The sequence below is a fragment of the Anomaloglossus baeobatrachus genome, chromosome 4 (genome assembly GCF_048569485.1).
Source record: "Anomaloglossus baeobatrachus isolate aAnoBae1 chromosome 4, aAnoBae1.hap1, whole genome shotgun sequence".
Lineage (NCBI taxonomy): Eukaryota > Metazoa > Chordata > Amphibia > Anura > Aromobatidae > Anomaloglossus > Anomaloglossus baeobatrachus.
The window spans coordinates 64501417-64517712 of record NC_134356.1 but is presented as its reverse complement, the minus strand read 5'-3'; positions in this window follow the sequence as shown (position 1 = coordinate 64517712).

Genomic DNA, 16296 nt, shown 5'->3' with positions numbered 1-16296 from the left:
AAGAAAGAAAGAAAATATATAAATAAAATATACCCAATTTTAATCTGTCTGATAGAGTGAAGGGAATATTACCCATCCAGTAGTGGACATGACACATTTGCAGACATCTGTTAATAATACAATACTCTTCTCCTCTTGTCACAGAATAAGCAATGGTTGGTCAGGACAGAAATTGGAGTGTCTGTCCAGAAAAACCTAAATATACAGCTTTGCTAGATCATTTAAAGTGGCAGATTAATAAGAGGCTGCAAAAACAAGGCCACCAGCCTTGATAAAACAACCTGTGGTCTACCTTACGACGATTCTGACATCCCTGCAATTTTAAAGAAACTGTCGGTGATCTAAACCTTGTAATTTGACTGTCTGAAAAAAAAAATAACTTCAGAGCTTATAAATCTCTAAAACTTACAAGAATGTGGATTGGCTTCTTTTTTTCTCATGACCTTCTCTTCCAGTTTCCATCTGGTGGTGATGAGAGAAAAGCGTGAGAACTGAAAAAAAAAAGCTGTTAAAAAAAGTAATGAGAAAAAAAATATTAACTGGGAATAAATAGAATATTGCACATTTACTTAAAGGGACTCTGTCAGCAGGTTTCTGCAATGTAATCTGAAGACAGCATGCTGCAATAGTTAAAACAGACAGTTCAGCCCTGTATTGTTATCTTGCAGTCTTTTTTTGTTTACATGTTAGCTTAAGCCTCTTATCTTTATCATTAGTGGGTCTCAGCTGCCTGAGCTCTAGTCCGACCCCGCCCCCTTCTGTGATTAGCAGCTTCTGTATATGATAATGATAATACAAACTGAAAAATACATACAAAATCTAAAATCTTTCACTGTGTCAGAACAGTTGCACCCAGTAATCTAAGTGATACATCATTGAACTCAGGGCCTCTTTGCCTACATCACACTACTCTCAGAAGAGGTAGCAAAAACCTGCTGAGATTCCCTTTGACCCGCAACACACATCCATTTAATTTGTACGTGTGCGGTACGTATTTGCACGTACCGGAGACACGTACACACGGAGACCCATGTTATTCTATGGTAGATGGCACACACACGTAAAATCACACGGAACGTGTGTCCGTGTGGTAAGTACTTGTGTGCGCTTTTCTACACGAACAACATGTCCGTTTTTGGCAGGCAGCACGCAGGCACGGACCCGCTTTAGTCTATGGGTCCGTGCCTGCACGTACCGCACACGGAGTATGTCCATGTTCAGCACATTTCGTGCGTGTGCGTTTTTACACTAGCGATCTTATTTTTTGCTTTTTTTAAATTAAATTCAGTATACCTACCTTTTTTTTTGCTGTTCTCAGTCATACTTACATTGGCGCTCGTTTTTTGTCTTCCCCCGGCTCATACCGCTCCCCGATCACCAGCGCGGTGAGGAACAGCTGTGCAGAGAATACGCGGCAACAATTACTTTGAATATGCCGGCCGCTCATTAATCAATCTCATTTTCCCTGCTTTCCCCACCCACAGGCGCCTGTGATTGGTTGCAGTCAGACACGCCCCCCACACTGAGTGACAGCTGTCTCACTGCACCCAATCACAGCAGCCGGTGGGCGTGTCTATAATGTGCAGTAAAAGAAATAAATAATTAAAAAAAACGGCTTGCGGTCCCCCCCAATTTTAATACCAGCCAGATAAAGCCATACGGCTGAAGGCTGGTATTCTCCGGATGGGGAGCCCCACGTTATGGGGAGCCCCCCAGCCAAACAATATCAGTCAGCAGCCGCCCAGAATTGACGCATACATTATATGCGACAGTTCTGGGACTGTACCCGGCTCTTCCCGATTTGCCCTGGTGCGTTGGCAAATCGGGGTAATAAGGAGTTTTTGGCAGCCCATAGCTGCCAATAAGTCCTAGATTAATCATGTCAGGTGTCTCCCCGAGATACCTTCCATGATTAATCTGTAAATTACAGTAAATAAACACACACACCCGAACAATCCTTTATTAGAAAAAAAAACCACTAACAAATTGCCTTGTTCACCAATTTAATAAGCCCGAAAAAGCCCTCCATGTCCGGCGTACTCCAGGATGGTCCAGCGTCGCATCCAGCTCTGCTGCATGAAGGTGACTGGAGCTGCAGAAGACACCGCCGCTCCTGTCAGCTCCACGCAGCAAATGAAGGGAATAGCGCGATCAGCTGAGCTGTCACTGAGATTACTCGCGGCCAACGCTGAATACAGCTGATCGCGCTATTCCCTTCATTAGCTGCGTGGAGCTGTCAGGAGCGGTGGTGTCTTCTGCAGCTCCGGTCACCTTCATGCAGCAGAGCTGGATGCGACGCTGGACTATCATGGAGTACGCCGGACATGGAGGGCTTTTTCGGGCTTATTAAATTGGTGATGATGAGGGAATTTGTTAGTGTTTTTTATTTCTAATAAATGATTTTTTCAGGTGTGTGTGTGTTTATTTACTGTAATTTACAGATTAATCATGGAAGGTATCTTGGGGAGACGCCTGACATGATTAATCTAGGACTTATTGGCAGCAATGGGCTGCCAAAAACTCCTTATTACCCCGATTTGCCAACGCACCAGGGCAAATCGGGAAGAGCTGGGTATAGTCCCAGAACTGTCGCATCTAATTTATGCGGCAATTCTGGGCGGCTGCTGACTGATATTGTTAGACTGGGGGGCTCCCCATAACGTGGGGCTCCCCATCCTGAGAATACCAGCCTTCAGCCGTATGGCTTTATCTGGCTGGTATTAAAATTGGGGGGACCGCACGCCGTTTTTTTTAATTATTTATTTTACTGCACAGTATAGACACGCCCACCGGCTGCTGTGATTGGGTGCAGTGAGACAGCTGTCACTCAGCATGGGGGGCGTGTCTGACTGCAACCAATCACAGGCGCCTGTGGGTGGGGAAAGCAGGGAATACGAGATTGATTAATAGGCGGCCGGCATATTCAAAGTAATTGTTGCCGCGTATTCTCTGCACAGCTGTTCCTCGCCGCGCTGGTGATCAGGGAGCGGTAAGTATGAGAGAGGGCTGCTCACTTCAGTCACTCGGGGGATTAGCGGTCACTGGTGAATCCCTCACAGGTGACCGCTAATCAGTACGCGGCACACAGACAGAGCAGCGGCGTGACAATGAAGTCGGGTGAAGTTCACCCGAGTTCATTCTCATCGCGCAACTCTGTCTGCTGTCAGCCGACATGTATCAACGACATTGTGCAACACACAAATGGACATTCCACGTACACATACACGGGCAATTTACACAGAAACACGGACATTTTACACGTACACATGACTCGCATACGCCATCACACGGATGCCATACGTACCGGAGAAACGCCCCAAAAAAAGGAACACGGACCCGAAAAATGGACCGTGTCACATGGATGTTTTTTTTGCGGAAGTGTGTTTTAGGCCTTTAAAAAGGTTGTATAGCATTACAGAAACATGGCACCTTGTTGTAGGAACAGCTCTACACACCTCCATGGGTTGCAGCTCAGCTCTAGTGAATGTTGCTGCAATGACACATGCAACCTGTGAACACGTGTGGCACTGTTGAGCAACTGACTTGTTTTTCTTATTAAAGCTGCAAACCCATATTTAATTTTTTTTTTTACCCAAAAAATTGGAATAAAAATTAAATTAGTTTGTTTGTAAACATGGCTTCCTCAGGAATTTCCGAACGTCACCAGATTTTTACAATATAAACTAAAACCGGCAGCTTTAAGACTTATTTCATTGCAGTCCAGCAATCTGTATACAGGGCTTCCACGTCTGATATTTTTTTTCCCATGGTGTTGTACTGAGGTGACATCTGCACAGTGACGTATAAGACTTCTACACGTGTGTCAAGTTAAGATCTGCATGTCAGTCTGTATTTAAAGGGCTACTACATTTTTAATGTAACAGGCGACAGCTGTCTGACAAGGCGTGAAATTGCGACACTGCTGTCAGGATCTTTTTTGTCGTTGCTAAGAATTAGATGCAGACACAAGGAACATGAAATATTGAGTTTAATATGGGGAAATACAGACATATTACAAGGTACTGAGAACACAGACATCAGAGGGCTAACTTCACCTACAATAATCACACCTATATTTTGTACATTAAAATACATATAAAAATTAAAAAAAAAATCCAATTTTTTAATGTATAATGTAATTATTGAAATTGTGACTTTGATATAAGCTGCAATATCAGACACATAGACATAGCCCATAGCCGCACAGATGTGACTGTTTGTGGGTAAAATTCATACCTACAGGTGCATCTCAAAAAATTAGAATATCATAAAAAAGTTAATTTATTTCAGTTATTCAATACAAAAAGGGAAACACATATATTACATAGAGTCATTACACACAGAGGGATCTATTCCTATATACAGTCCCTGACAGAAGTTCTGTCGCTTATCCATGTTATGTAAATAAAAGCTTATAACCTGACTTTAAATTAATCCAATGGTTTCATAAATTACTCTTTTGAAAGCTGAAACCCTCCCAAATTTGGTTTAGGTTATGAAAATAAAGTTGCTGCAAAGCTGAAATATTGATCATTTAATGAACACAGAAAGGTCAGATTTTGTCAAGACAAAAGTTTTGTCGCCATGTCATATAATGCACCCAATCCTAGTTTACATCCTCACCTGTGCTCACTAAATGATCGGTTAATTAGTGGGTGCGTATAAAAAGAAACCCAGCACCCCAGACCTTCAGTTGAACTTCAACTTGATCTCTGACAACATGCCAAAAATCCACCCTGCGACCAAAGCCTTGATTATCAAGAGGCTGAAGAACAGATCCACTGCAGAGGTGGCTGGCACCTTTAATGTGTCTCAGTGTCAAGTACAAAGAATTAAAAAAAGATTTGAAGAGACTGGAGATGTTTTTGACAAGCCCAGGTCCCGCAAGACAACTGCTCAGGAGGAACGTTTGTTGTTTAGAAAATCCAAAGCCAGCCCCTCTTCATCTGCAGCAGAGCTCCAAAAGGCCTGGTCACCTCAAGTCCCTGTCTCAACTAAAACAGTTTGTAGGATTCTGTCTCGAAATGACCTCCATGGCCGAATCAGTGCCCAGAAGCCAGCACAAAACGAAAGGCAATTAAAAAAAATGTGGAATCTGCCAAGTCCCACAGCCTGCTAAACAGATGGATGCTGGAAAAGTGGCAGAAGGTGGATTTCTCTGATGAATCTTCAGTTGAATTACACCACAGCCACCGCAAATACTGCAGGAGACCTACTGGAGCCCGTATGGATCCAGAAAACAGTTAAGTTTGGTGGTGGAAAGTTCATGGTCTGGGGTTACATTCAGTATGGGGTGTGCAAAACATTTGCAAGGTGGAAGGCAATATCAATAGCCTAAAATATCAAGAAGTATTAGCTACCTCTTACATTCCCAATTATAAATGTGGTCAAATTCTGCAGCAGGATAGTGCTCCATCTCATACATCCATCTCTACAACAAAGTTCCTCCTGGCAAAGAAGATCAAGGTGCTGATGAAGGCCAGCCCATCACCAGACATGAACATCATTGAGCATGTTTGGGGTAGGATGAAAGAGGAAGCTTGGAAGACAAAACCAAAGAATCTAGTTGAACTCTGGGAGGCATGTAAGACTGCATTCTTTGCTATTCCTATGACTTCATCAATAAATTGTATGAATCATTGTTGAACCGCATGGATGCAGTCCTTTAAGCTCATGGAAGTCACACAAAATATTAAATATGGCTCTAATCGCACAACAACTTCATTCACCAATGTTATGCAACATATCTTTGTATTAGAAGTATATTTGTTTCAATTTCACATTGCTTTTCGTGGGCGACAAAACTTTTGTCTTACCAAAATCTGACCTTTCTGTGTTCATTAAATGATCAATATTTCAGCTTTGGAGCAACTTTATTTTCATAACCTAAACCAAATTTGGGAGGGTTTCAGCTTTCAAAAGAGTAATTTATGAAACCAATGAATGAATTTAAAGTCAGGTTATAAGCTTTTATTTACATAACATGGATAAGCGACAGAACTTCCGTCAGGGACTGTATTATATAGAGTCATTACACACAGAGGGATCTAATTCATGTGTTTATTTCTGTTAATGCTGATGCTTATGGCTTACAGCCAATGAAAACCCAAAAGTCATTATCTCAGAAAATTAGAATAATTGCCACAAAACACCTGCAAAGGCTTTGTAAGTGTTTAAAATGGTCCTTTAGTCTGGTTCAGTAGGCTACACAATCAAGGGGAAGACTGTTGACTTGACAGATGTCCAGAAGGCAGTCATTGACACACGCCACAAGGAGGTTAAGCCACAAAAGGTCATTGCTAAAGAAGCTGACTGTTCACAAAGTGCTATATCCAAGCATATTAATGGAAAGTTGAGTGGAAGGAAAAAGTGTGGTAGAAAAAAGTCCACAAGCAACCGGGATAACTGCAACCATGAGAGGATTGTTAAGAAAAGGCCATTCAAAAATGTAGGGGAGATTCACAAGGAGTGGACTGCTGCTGGAGTCAGTGCTTCAAGAGCCACCACACACAGACGTATCCAGAACATGGGCTACAGCTGTTGCATTCCTTGTAACAAGACACTCATGACCAACAGACAACGCCAGAAGCGTCTTACCTGGGCCAAGGAGAAAAAGAACTGGACTGTTGTTCAGTGGTCCAAGGTGTTGTTTTCAGATGAAAGTAAATTTTGAATTTCATTTGGAAATCAAGGTCCCAGAGTTTGGAGGAAGAGTGGAGAGGCCACAATCCAAGCTGCTGAGGTCTAGTGTGAAGTTTCCACAATCAGTGATAGTTTGGGGAGTCATGTCATCTGCTGGTGTAGGTCCACTGTGTTTTATCAAGACCAAAGTCAGTGCAGCCGTCTACCAGGAAATTTTAGAGCACTTCATGCTTCCCTTTATTGACAAGCTTTTTGGAAATAAAAATTTCATTTTCCAGCAGGACTTAGCACCTGTCCACACTGCCAAAAGTAGCAATACCTGGTTTAATAACCACAGTATCACTGTGCTTGATAGGCCAGAAAAGTCGCCTGACCTAAACCCCATAGAGAATCTATGGAGTATTGTCAAGAGGAAGATGAGAGACACCAGACTCAACAATGCAGACGAGCTGAAGGCTGCTATCAAAGCAATCTGGGCTTCCATAACACCTCAGCAGTGCCACAGGCTTATCGCCTCCATGCCACGCCGCATTGATGCAGTAATTCATGCAATAGGAGCCCCAACCAAGTATTGATATTACTGTACAAACGTTTCAGTAGGAGACAACATTTCTGAGTTTAAAATAATTTTTTCAGTTAGTCTTATATAATATTCTAATTTTCTGAGATAATGACTTTTGGGGTTTTCATTGGCTGTAAGCCTCCATAAGCATCAATATTAACAGAAGTAAACACGTGAACTAGATCCCTCTGTGTGTAATGACTCTATATAATATATGCGTTTTCCTTTTTGTATTGAATTACTTCAATAAATTAACTTTTTGATGATATTCTAATTTATTGTGATACACTTGTATTTTCTTACTCCCCTTTAAAGAGGACTAACCACCAGGACTTTGCTATATCAAGTAAAGGCAGTGCCATACTAGCACTAAGATGCTGAATCCAGGCATAGCTGTTATAGAAAGATAGGATGTTTGGTTGATTAAATATCTTTAATCAAAGTTGCAGAAAAGCACTGCACTTTGATTGATGTGTGCAACATGGACGAGTCTTTGCGGGTCGGGTCTTTGTGTTTTTTCCTCCTCTTCGGCTCGCACCCTTTTCTTTATTTGAATATCGTGCTGCCTTTGATGTTATTGGCAGCGTGTGAGCATTGCTACAGTACTCAGGTCTTCATTAAGATGTCACCGGAGTCCATACATGTTCATACCGTAATCTCCAGCTCCATTTTATTGAACATACTCCAAACCGTCCAAATCCCTGTATAGAAGTTACAGGGAATCTGTAGGTAGAATCAACCCATCTAATGCCTGCTTTACACGCTTCAATATATCTCACAATCCGTCGTTGGGGTCAAGTTGTAAGTGACGCACATCCGGCATCGTTCGTGACGTATTTGCGTGTGAAACCTACGTGCGATCAAGATTGACCGAAAATACGGTGATCGCATACACGTCGTTTATTCCTCATACATTGAGCGTTTTGTTGTATGAACCTAGTGAATTGTAACGTGTGACATCCCTCATACGATTTTGGTGTCTGATGCTATGTGCGCAGGTGTGCGCTCTGCACCGCAGCTTAAAAAAGCTCTGTTTCAGAGCGCAGCTGAAAAGCTGCGTTCTGAAGCGCCTCACAATGTCTGTCATTCCCTAATCTCTGTCAGTCGGTCACTATCTCTGTCCCTCTCTCTCTGTCCATGCCAGTCTATCCCCCTCTCTCATATACTCACCGATCCCCGATCCCCGGCGCTGCACGGCATTCACACTGCTCCGGCGGCTTTTACTGTTTTGAAAAAGCCGGCCGCCCATTAAACAATCTCGTATTCCCTGCTTTCCCCGCCCACCGGCGCCTATGATTGGTTACAGTGAGACACGCCCCCACGCTGAGTGACAGGTGTCACACTGCACCCAATCACAGCAGCCGGTGGGCGTGTCTATACTGTGTAGTGAAATAAATAATTAAATAATTAAAAAAAACGGCGTGCGGTTCCCCCCAATTTTGTAACCAGCCAGATAAAGCCATACGGCTGAAGGCTGGTATTCTCAGGATGGGGAGCTCCACATTATGGGGAGCCCCCCAGCCTAACAATATCAGCCAACAGCCGCCCAGAATTGCCGCATACATTATATGCGACAGTTCTGGGACTGTACCCGGCTCTTCCCGATTTGCCCTGGTGCGTTGGCAAATCGGGGTAATAAGGAGTTATTGGCAGCCCATAGCTGCCAATAAGTCCTAGATTAATCATGTCAGGCGTCTATGAGACACCCTCCATGATTAATCTGTAAATTACAGTAAATAAACACACACGCCAGAAAAAATCCTTTATTAGAAATAAAAAACACAAACATATACCCTGGTTCACCACTTTAATCAGCCCCAAAAAGCCCTCCATGTCCGGCGTAATCCAGGATGCTCCAGCGTCGCTTCCAGCGCTGCTGCATGGAGGTGACCGGAGCTGCAGAAGACACCGCCGCTCCTGTCACCTCCACACAGCAACTGAAGACAGCCGCGCGATCAGCTGCTGTCACTGAGGTTACCCGCTGTCAATGGATGCAGCGGTGGCCGCGGGTAACCTCAGTGACAGCTCAGCTGATCGCGCTACTCACCTCAGTTGCTGCGTGTAGGTGATAGGAGCGGCGGTGAGTAGCGCGATTAGCTGAGCTGTCACTGAGGTCACCCGCGGCCACCGCTGGATCCAGTGACAGCGGGTAACCTCAGTGACAGCAGCTGATCGCGCGGCTGTCTTCATTACCTGCGTGGAGGTGACCGGAGCGGCTGTGTCTGCTGCAGCTCCGGTCACCTCCATGCAGCAGCGCTGGAAGCGACGCTGGAGCATCCTGGATTACGCCGGACATGGAGGGCTTTTTGGGGCTGATTAAAGTGGTGAACCAGGGTATATGTGTGTGTTTTTTATTTCTAATAAAGGATTTTTTCTGGCGTGTGTGTGTTTATTTACTGTAATTTACAGATTAATCATGGAGGGTGTCTCATAGACGCCTGACATGATTAATCTAGGACTTATTGGCAGCTATGGGCTGCCAATAACTCCTTATTACCCCGATTTGCCAACGCACCAGGGTAAATCGGGAAGAGCCGGGTACAGTCCCAGAACTGTCGCATATAATGTATGCGGCAATTCTGGGCGGCTGTTGGCTGATATTGTTAGGCTGGGGGGCTCCCCATAACGTGGAGCTCCCCATCCTGAGAATACCAGCCTTCAGCCGTATGGCTTTATCTGGCTGGTTTTAAAATTGGGGGGACCGCACGCCGTTTTTTTTAATTATTTAATTATTTAGTTCACTACACAGTATAGACACGCCCACCGGCTGCTGTGATTGGGTGCAGTGTGACACCTGTCACTCAGCGTGGGGGCGTGTCTCACTGTAACCAATCATAGGCGCCGGTGGGCGGGGAAAGCAGGGAATACGAGATTGTTTAATGGGCGGCCGGCTTTTTCAAAATAGTAAAAGCCGCCGCAGCAGTGTGAATGCCGTGCAGCGCCGGGGATCGGGGATCGGTGAGTATATGAGAGAGGGCTGCTCAATTCAGTTACTCAGGAGTTTAGCGGTCACCGGTGAGTCCTTCACTGGTGACCGCTAATCAGGGCGCTACACAGACAGAGCCGCAGCATGACAATGAAGTCGGGTGAAGTTCACCCGAGTTCATTCTGACAGTGCGGCTCTGTCTGTGTCTGCTGTCATCTGCCATTCAGCTCTGCTACATGGCTGTCTGTGTCTGCTGTCAGCGGCCATGTAGCAGAGCTGAATGGCAGATGACATAGTAAAAACGCATCTCTACACATTACACACGCTTGGCAAGTCAATAAATAAAGAAAAAAAAAAGGTGCCCAATGCATACGTCACAGAACACATGATCTAAAGGATCACACACAAAATTGATCAATTTAACATAGACTACTAACGCACGTGTGACAGCAAATGAACGACCAACGTGCAATCTCATTCAATCGCATATGCGACCTGGGCGTGTCACATCGCATACGAGATCGCATACCTAATTGTAAGGTGTAAAGCTGGCTTAAGTTGTCTATATGTGCATGCAGGTCATAGAAGCTGAATATAATGATGTCTTAATATCTGCGATCCGATGTCTTATTCCAGAGATATCCACATTTTTCTTCTATGTAAATGAGCTTTTCCAGGCCATGGGCCATACACTGATCTACATGCAATATTGTCTCCAGAGATTATATTAAATATAAGGGGTGTTACCAGTGTGATGTGTGATGGCCACTCTCTGCTCTCCTGATCTCAGTACAGAGTGGTGTGTGATTATAACTGACACATCTGCAGGCTCCTCTCAGCTTCAGCCTCTATCTCTCAAGTAGTCAGTGTTGTAATATTGTTACAATACAGCAAAGCTGTGAGAGCTGCAGCTGTGGTTTGTAAGAAGACAGAGCCAGATGTACTATTCTGTATTAGTACATGTCTCACACTGGTAATACCTTCTTCTATTAAAAATAAGCTCTTCTTGAGGCAAAATCTCATGCAGATCAGTGTACGGCCCATAGAGCTTAACAGTTCATTTATATAAAAGAAAAATGTGGATTTTTTCAGAATAAGATATCAGATCGGAGATACCAAGATATCATTTTATTGATTTTCCTATGACCTACAGTACATTCCTATATAAATGGGTTAGGAGGGTTGATCTTACTCTCAGATTCCCTTGACAGGGTTAGACACTGCTAACCAAATGTTACGCAGTAACTACCGGGGTTCCGATAGTAGGCACACGGGAACTGCATAAGCGCCGCAATACACATGGTACACGTTACAATGGTGGGCCCTTACCCTAGGCAAAGGAGAGCAGGGTCACCTCCTAAACTCACCTGAGATTGATCACTGCACTCCCTTACAGCCCTATATGGGTTCTTTCACCCCGTCGCCAATTATGTGTCTATTTCTATCTCTCCCTGGACTCAGTCCTGTATAGTGCGTAGGGCAGCAGGTACGTCAGTCCAACTCTAGATTAAAGACACAGGGAGCATTAGACAGACAGGGGTAAAATAAACAGAAATCATGCAATGTACTCCAAACAACAAGAATTAATAAGGAGGAACAGACCAGAATGGAAAAACAAAAAGGACAAAGGAAGGTAAAACAACGCAACTTTCACACAGCAAATGTTCTCTCAATGGTTTCCTGGTCCTCAGCTCACAGGTTCCCTCTAACGGCAAGTATACCTGAAACTATCACCAGCAGTTACCTGGACTAGGAGGGAAGTCTATATAGCAGAACTAATTAGCAATAGAGAACATCTGACTATTACTTAAGGCTGCTTTACACCAGACAATCTATCGTGCGATAGATCGTCGGGGTCACGGTTTTTGTGACGCACATCCGGCATCGCTGGCGATGCCGGCCTGTGTGACACCTCCTAGCGACGCAGTATCGCTCACAAATCGTAAATCGTGTACTGCTCGCTAGGTTCCATAATATCGTTTAATTTAGTTGTTCATCGTTTCCGTGGTAGCACACGCCGCTCCGTGTGACACCACGGGAACGATGAACAGCAGCTCACCTGCGTCACGCGGCCGCCGCCGGCTATGTGAAGGAAGGAGGTGGGCGGGATGTTTACGTCCCGCTCATCTCCGCCCCTCCGCTTCCATTGGCCGGCGGCCGTGTGACGTCGCTGTGACGCAGAACGTCCCTCCCACTCCAGGAAGTGGACGTTCGCCGCCCACAGCGAGGTCGCACGAGAGGTAAGTATGTGTGACGGGAGTTACAGACTTTGTGCGCCACGGGCAGCGATTTGCCCGTGACGCACAAACGACGGGGGCGGGTACGATCGATTGTGAAATTGCACAATCGGTCATACCGTGTAAAGCCCCCTTTACACTCAAGGTTTCAGGAGACCAGAGGATCTACTTAACCCTAGCAGGGCTGGATAAAGGAGCATCTGCACAGCCATCAGTATTAACCTGAGCAAGTGTGTATGTAGCCCTGCGCTGTGATCTCCTGACACCAGAAGTAGGAGGAGCCACTCTCCCTTGTGGTACCCTCGTGACACCAGAGATCCAGTGCAAGGTTAAATAGGGAACCCGTTTTTAGCTTATTGGTTGTTGTAAGGTTAGTCCACTCATAAATACTGTCTTGTGGTTCCTCTTCTATGTAACTCAATATCTTTAATTCTTTTTTCACTTTTTTAACCCAAAGTCAAAAATACATTGTCATTTTACACAAAAAAAGAAAACAAATACGGCAGTTCCCATTTTGACTATTTTGAGACTGTGCTTGATGCTCATCACGGAGCATCGAACTGCAGGGTAATTAAGGGTGAAGGCGAGGAAATCCATCCACAGCCCCTGACTATTGCAATTAATAAAGCAGGAGTCCCGTCCTGATTTATAGAGAGCTAAATCAAAGTAGTGACAAATGAAATTTCTTCCCTATTCTGACAAGTTATTTTTAATCTTTCAGCGTTCTATAATGAACATGGTGAAGATGCTAGACGTGAAATTTATGCGATCATGAGGGCACGCATGTCCTGGTAACCAAGCAAAGGACGCAACTAAACAGAAAACCAATTTACTTACTGTTTCAAGGAGAACATACTGTGTTAGTTTATCAAACCAGTACCATACACATTTCACAGTCTATTCTTGGAAATGTTGTCCACCAATAAAGTGATCACAGAGTATTTTGCTCTTTAGATCTCCTGTGATCAACTGGGATCTGCCATAAACCTGATGAAAGTTCTCAATTTTCCTGCAGTGCTTCCATGAAGGAATATATGCATTACATGGGAGCCATTCCAATGAGTGGGATGTGGGATCTCCATGGAACACACTGGGTCCTCCAGAGTAAGAGAGCGACTTTATGCTCCAGCTAAGTGATAGCGTCCCATAAAGCTGGAGCCATTTTTAATCTAGAATTATCTAAAGAGGTCATTACAAATGTGTATTTCTAAACTGGAACTGAACAACCTCTTTAAAACCATGGTTATAAATAGTGATGGGTGGACTTTGACTGTAAAAGGTGAGGAAACCCATAGTTATTGGGCCTCCCGCAGCCTAAAAATAGTAGTCTGCAGCCGCCCAGGATTGCCATAGTCATTAGATGTCACAAGCCCGGCATTTTACCCAGCACTTCCCGATTGCCCTGGTGTGGTGGCAATCAGAGTAATAAGGGGTTAATAACAGTACACAGCTGCCACTAAGCCCTAGATTAGTATTGGGAGGTGTTTAAGGAAAATAAACACAACAACCCAAAAATTCTTTTATTTGAAATAAAATACTAAAAAACACCTTCTTCACCCCCTTTATTAACTCCCAAAGCATCCAAGTCCAACATAATCCACATGAGGTCCCACAATGATTCCAGCTATACTACATCATAAGTCACAGTGAGCGACATAGAACATGACTGCCCGTTGTGAGCTTCAGGCAGATGAATAAGCTGCATGGTCAGTGGCGACATTACTCAGGTTAGCTGTGTTCACAGCGGGTTGTGCCCATGGTCCTCCACCTGTGTTCGCAGGTAACCTGACCTCAAGTGACCTCAGTAAACTCAGTGACCTCACATCAGGTTCTTGGTGACAGGTATCATACAATGTCCTATTTAATTTAGTAAGCCACATGTATGATATTTGCCAAGAGTCAAATAAGTTGCTTTAACAGGATTTCTCCAATATGGACATTAGACAGAGAAACACTATCCTCAAGGGCAGACATATCATTGATGCAACCTGTGTCGCTGCACAAGGGCCGAAGACATGAGTGGGCCCATTTCTACCCTTTAAACCAGGTGGAATTTGGAATTTCATAAGTTTTTGGACTACAAAGGGCCCATATATAGTTCTTGTTTCTCAGTCTGTGTCTGCCACCGTCTATCCTTGTCCTAACTCATTAATATCAGATCACTTGGAGTCTGACATCCAGCACGTGCACCGATCAATTGTTACCAGATCACAGAACTGCCAAAAAAACCACAGAATTTGGAGCAAGAACAACACAACTATTTACACTGTGCATATTCTGTAGCTGCGAGGCCTTCTTACAATAAAAAGGTGAGGATACCCAGTGTCAGTCCCCTACTAATCTGATATTGACGATTATCCAAAGTATAGGTCATCAATATCAAAGGCCAACTTCTTAATTATATGTCTATTCAGGAGATTTGGAGATCCTTGTCCATAAACCAATTTTCGATATGTTTAAAAAAAATAAATACAGTTAGGTCCAGAAATATTTGGACAGTGACACAATTTTCGCGAGTTGGGCTCTGCATGCCACCACATTGGATTTGAAATGAAATCTCTACAATAGAATTTAAGTGCAGATTGTAACGTTTAATTTGAAGGTTTGAACAAAAATATCTGATAGAAATTGTAGGAATTGTACACATTTCTTTACAAACACTCCACATTTTAGGAGGTCAAAAGTAATTGGACAAATAAACCAAACCCAAACAAAATATTTTTATTTTCAATATTTTGTTGCGAATTCTTTGGAGGCAATCACTGCCTTAAGTCTGGAACCCATGGACATCACCAAACGCTGGGTTTCCTCCTCCTTATTGCTTTTCCAGGCCTGTACAGCTGCAGCCTTCAGGTCTTGCTTGTTTGTGGGTCTTTCCGTCTTAAGTCTGGATTTGAGCAAGTGAAATGCATGCTCAATTGGGTTAAGATCTGATGATTGACTTGGCCATTGCAGAATGTTCCACTTTTTTGCACTCATGAACTCCTGGGTAGCTTTGGCTGTATGCTTGGGGTCATTGTCCATCTGTACTATTAAGCGCCGTTCGATCAACTTTGCTGCATTTGGCTGAATCTGGGCTGAAAGTATATCCCGGTACACTTCAGAATTCATCCGGCTACTCTTGTCTGCTGTTATGTCATCAATAAACACAAGTGACCCAGTGCCATTGAAAGCCATGCATGCCCATGCCATCACGTTGCCTCCACCATGTTTTACAGAGGATGTGGTGTGCTTTGGATCATGTGCCATTCCCTTTCTTCTCCAAACTTTTTTCTTCCCATCCTTCTGGTACAGGTTGATCTTTGTCTCATCTGTCCATGGAATACTTTTCCAGAACTGAGCTGGCTTCATGAGGTGTTTTTCAGCAAATTTAACTCTGGCCTGTCTATTTTTGGAATTGATGAATGGTTTGCATCTAGATGTGAACCCTTTGTATTTACTTTCATGGAACCTTCTCTTTACTGTTGACTTAGAGACAGATACACCTACTTCACTGAGAGTGTTCTGGACTTCAGTTGATGTTGTGAACGGGTTCTTCTTCACCAAAGAAAGTATGCAGCGATCATCCACCACTGTTGTCATCCGTGGACGCCCAGGCCTTTTTGAGTTCACAAGCTCACTAGTCAATTCCTTTTTTCTCAGAATGTACCCGACTGTTGATTTTGCTACTCCAAGCATGTCTTCTATCTCTCTGATGGATTTTTTCTTTTTTTTCAGCCTCAGGATGTTCTGCTTCACCTCAATTGAGAGTTCCTTAGACCGCATGTTGTCTGGTCACAGCAACAGCTTCCAAATGCAAAACCACACACCTGTAATCAACCCCAGACCTTTTAACTACTTCATTGGTTACAGGTTAACGAGGGAGACGCTTTCAGAGTTAATTGCAGCCCTTAGAGTCCCTTGTCCAATTACTTTTGGTCCCTTTAAAA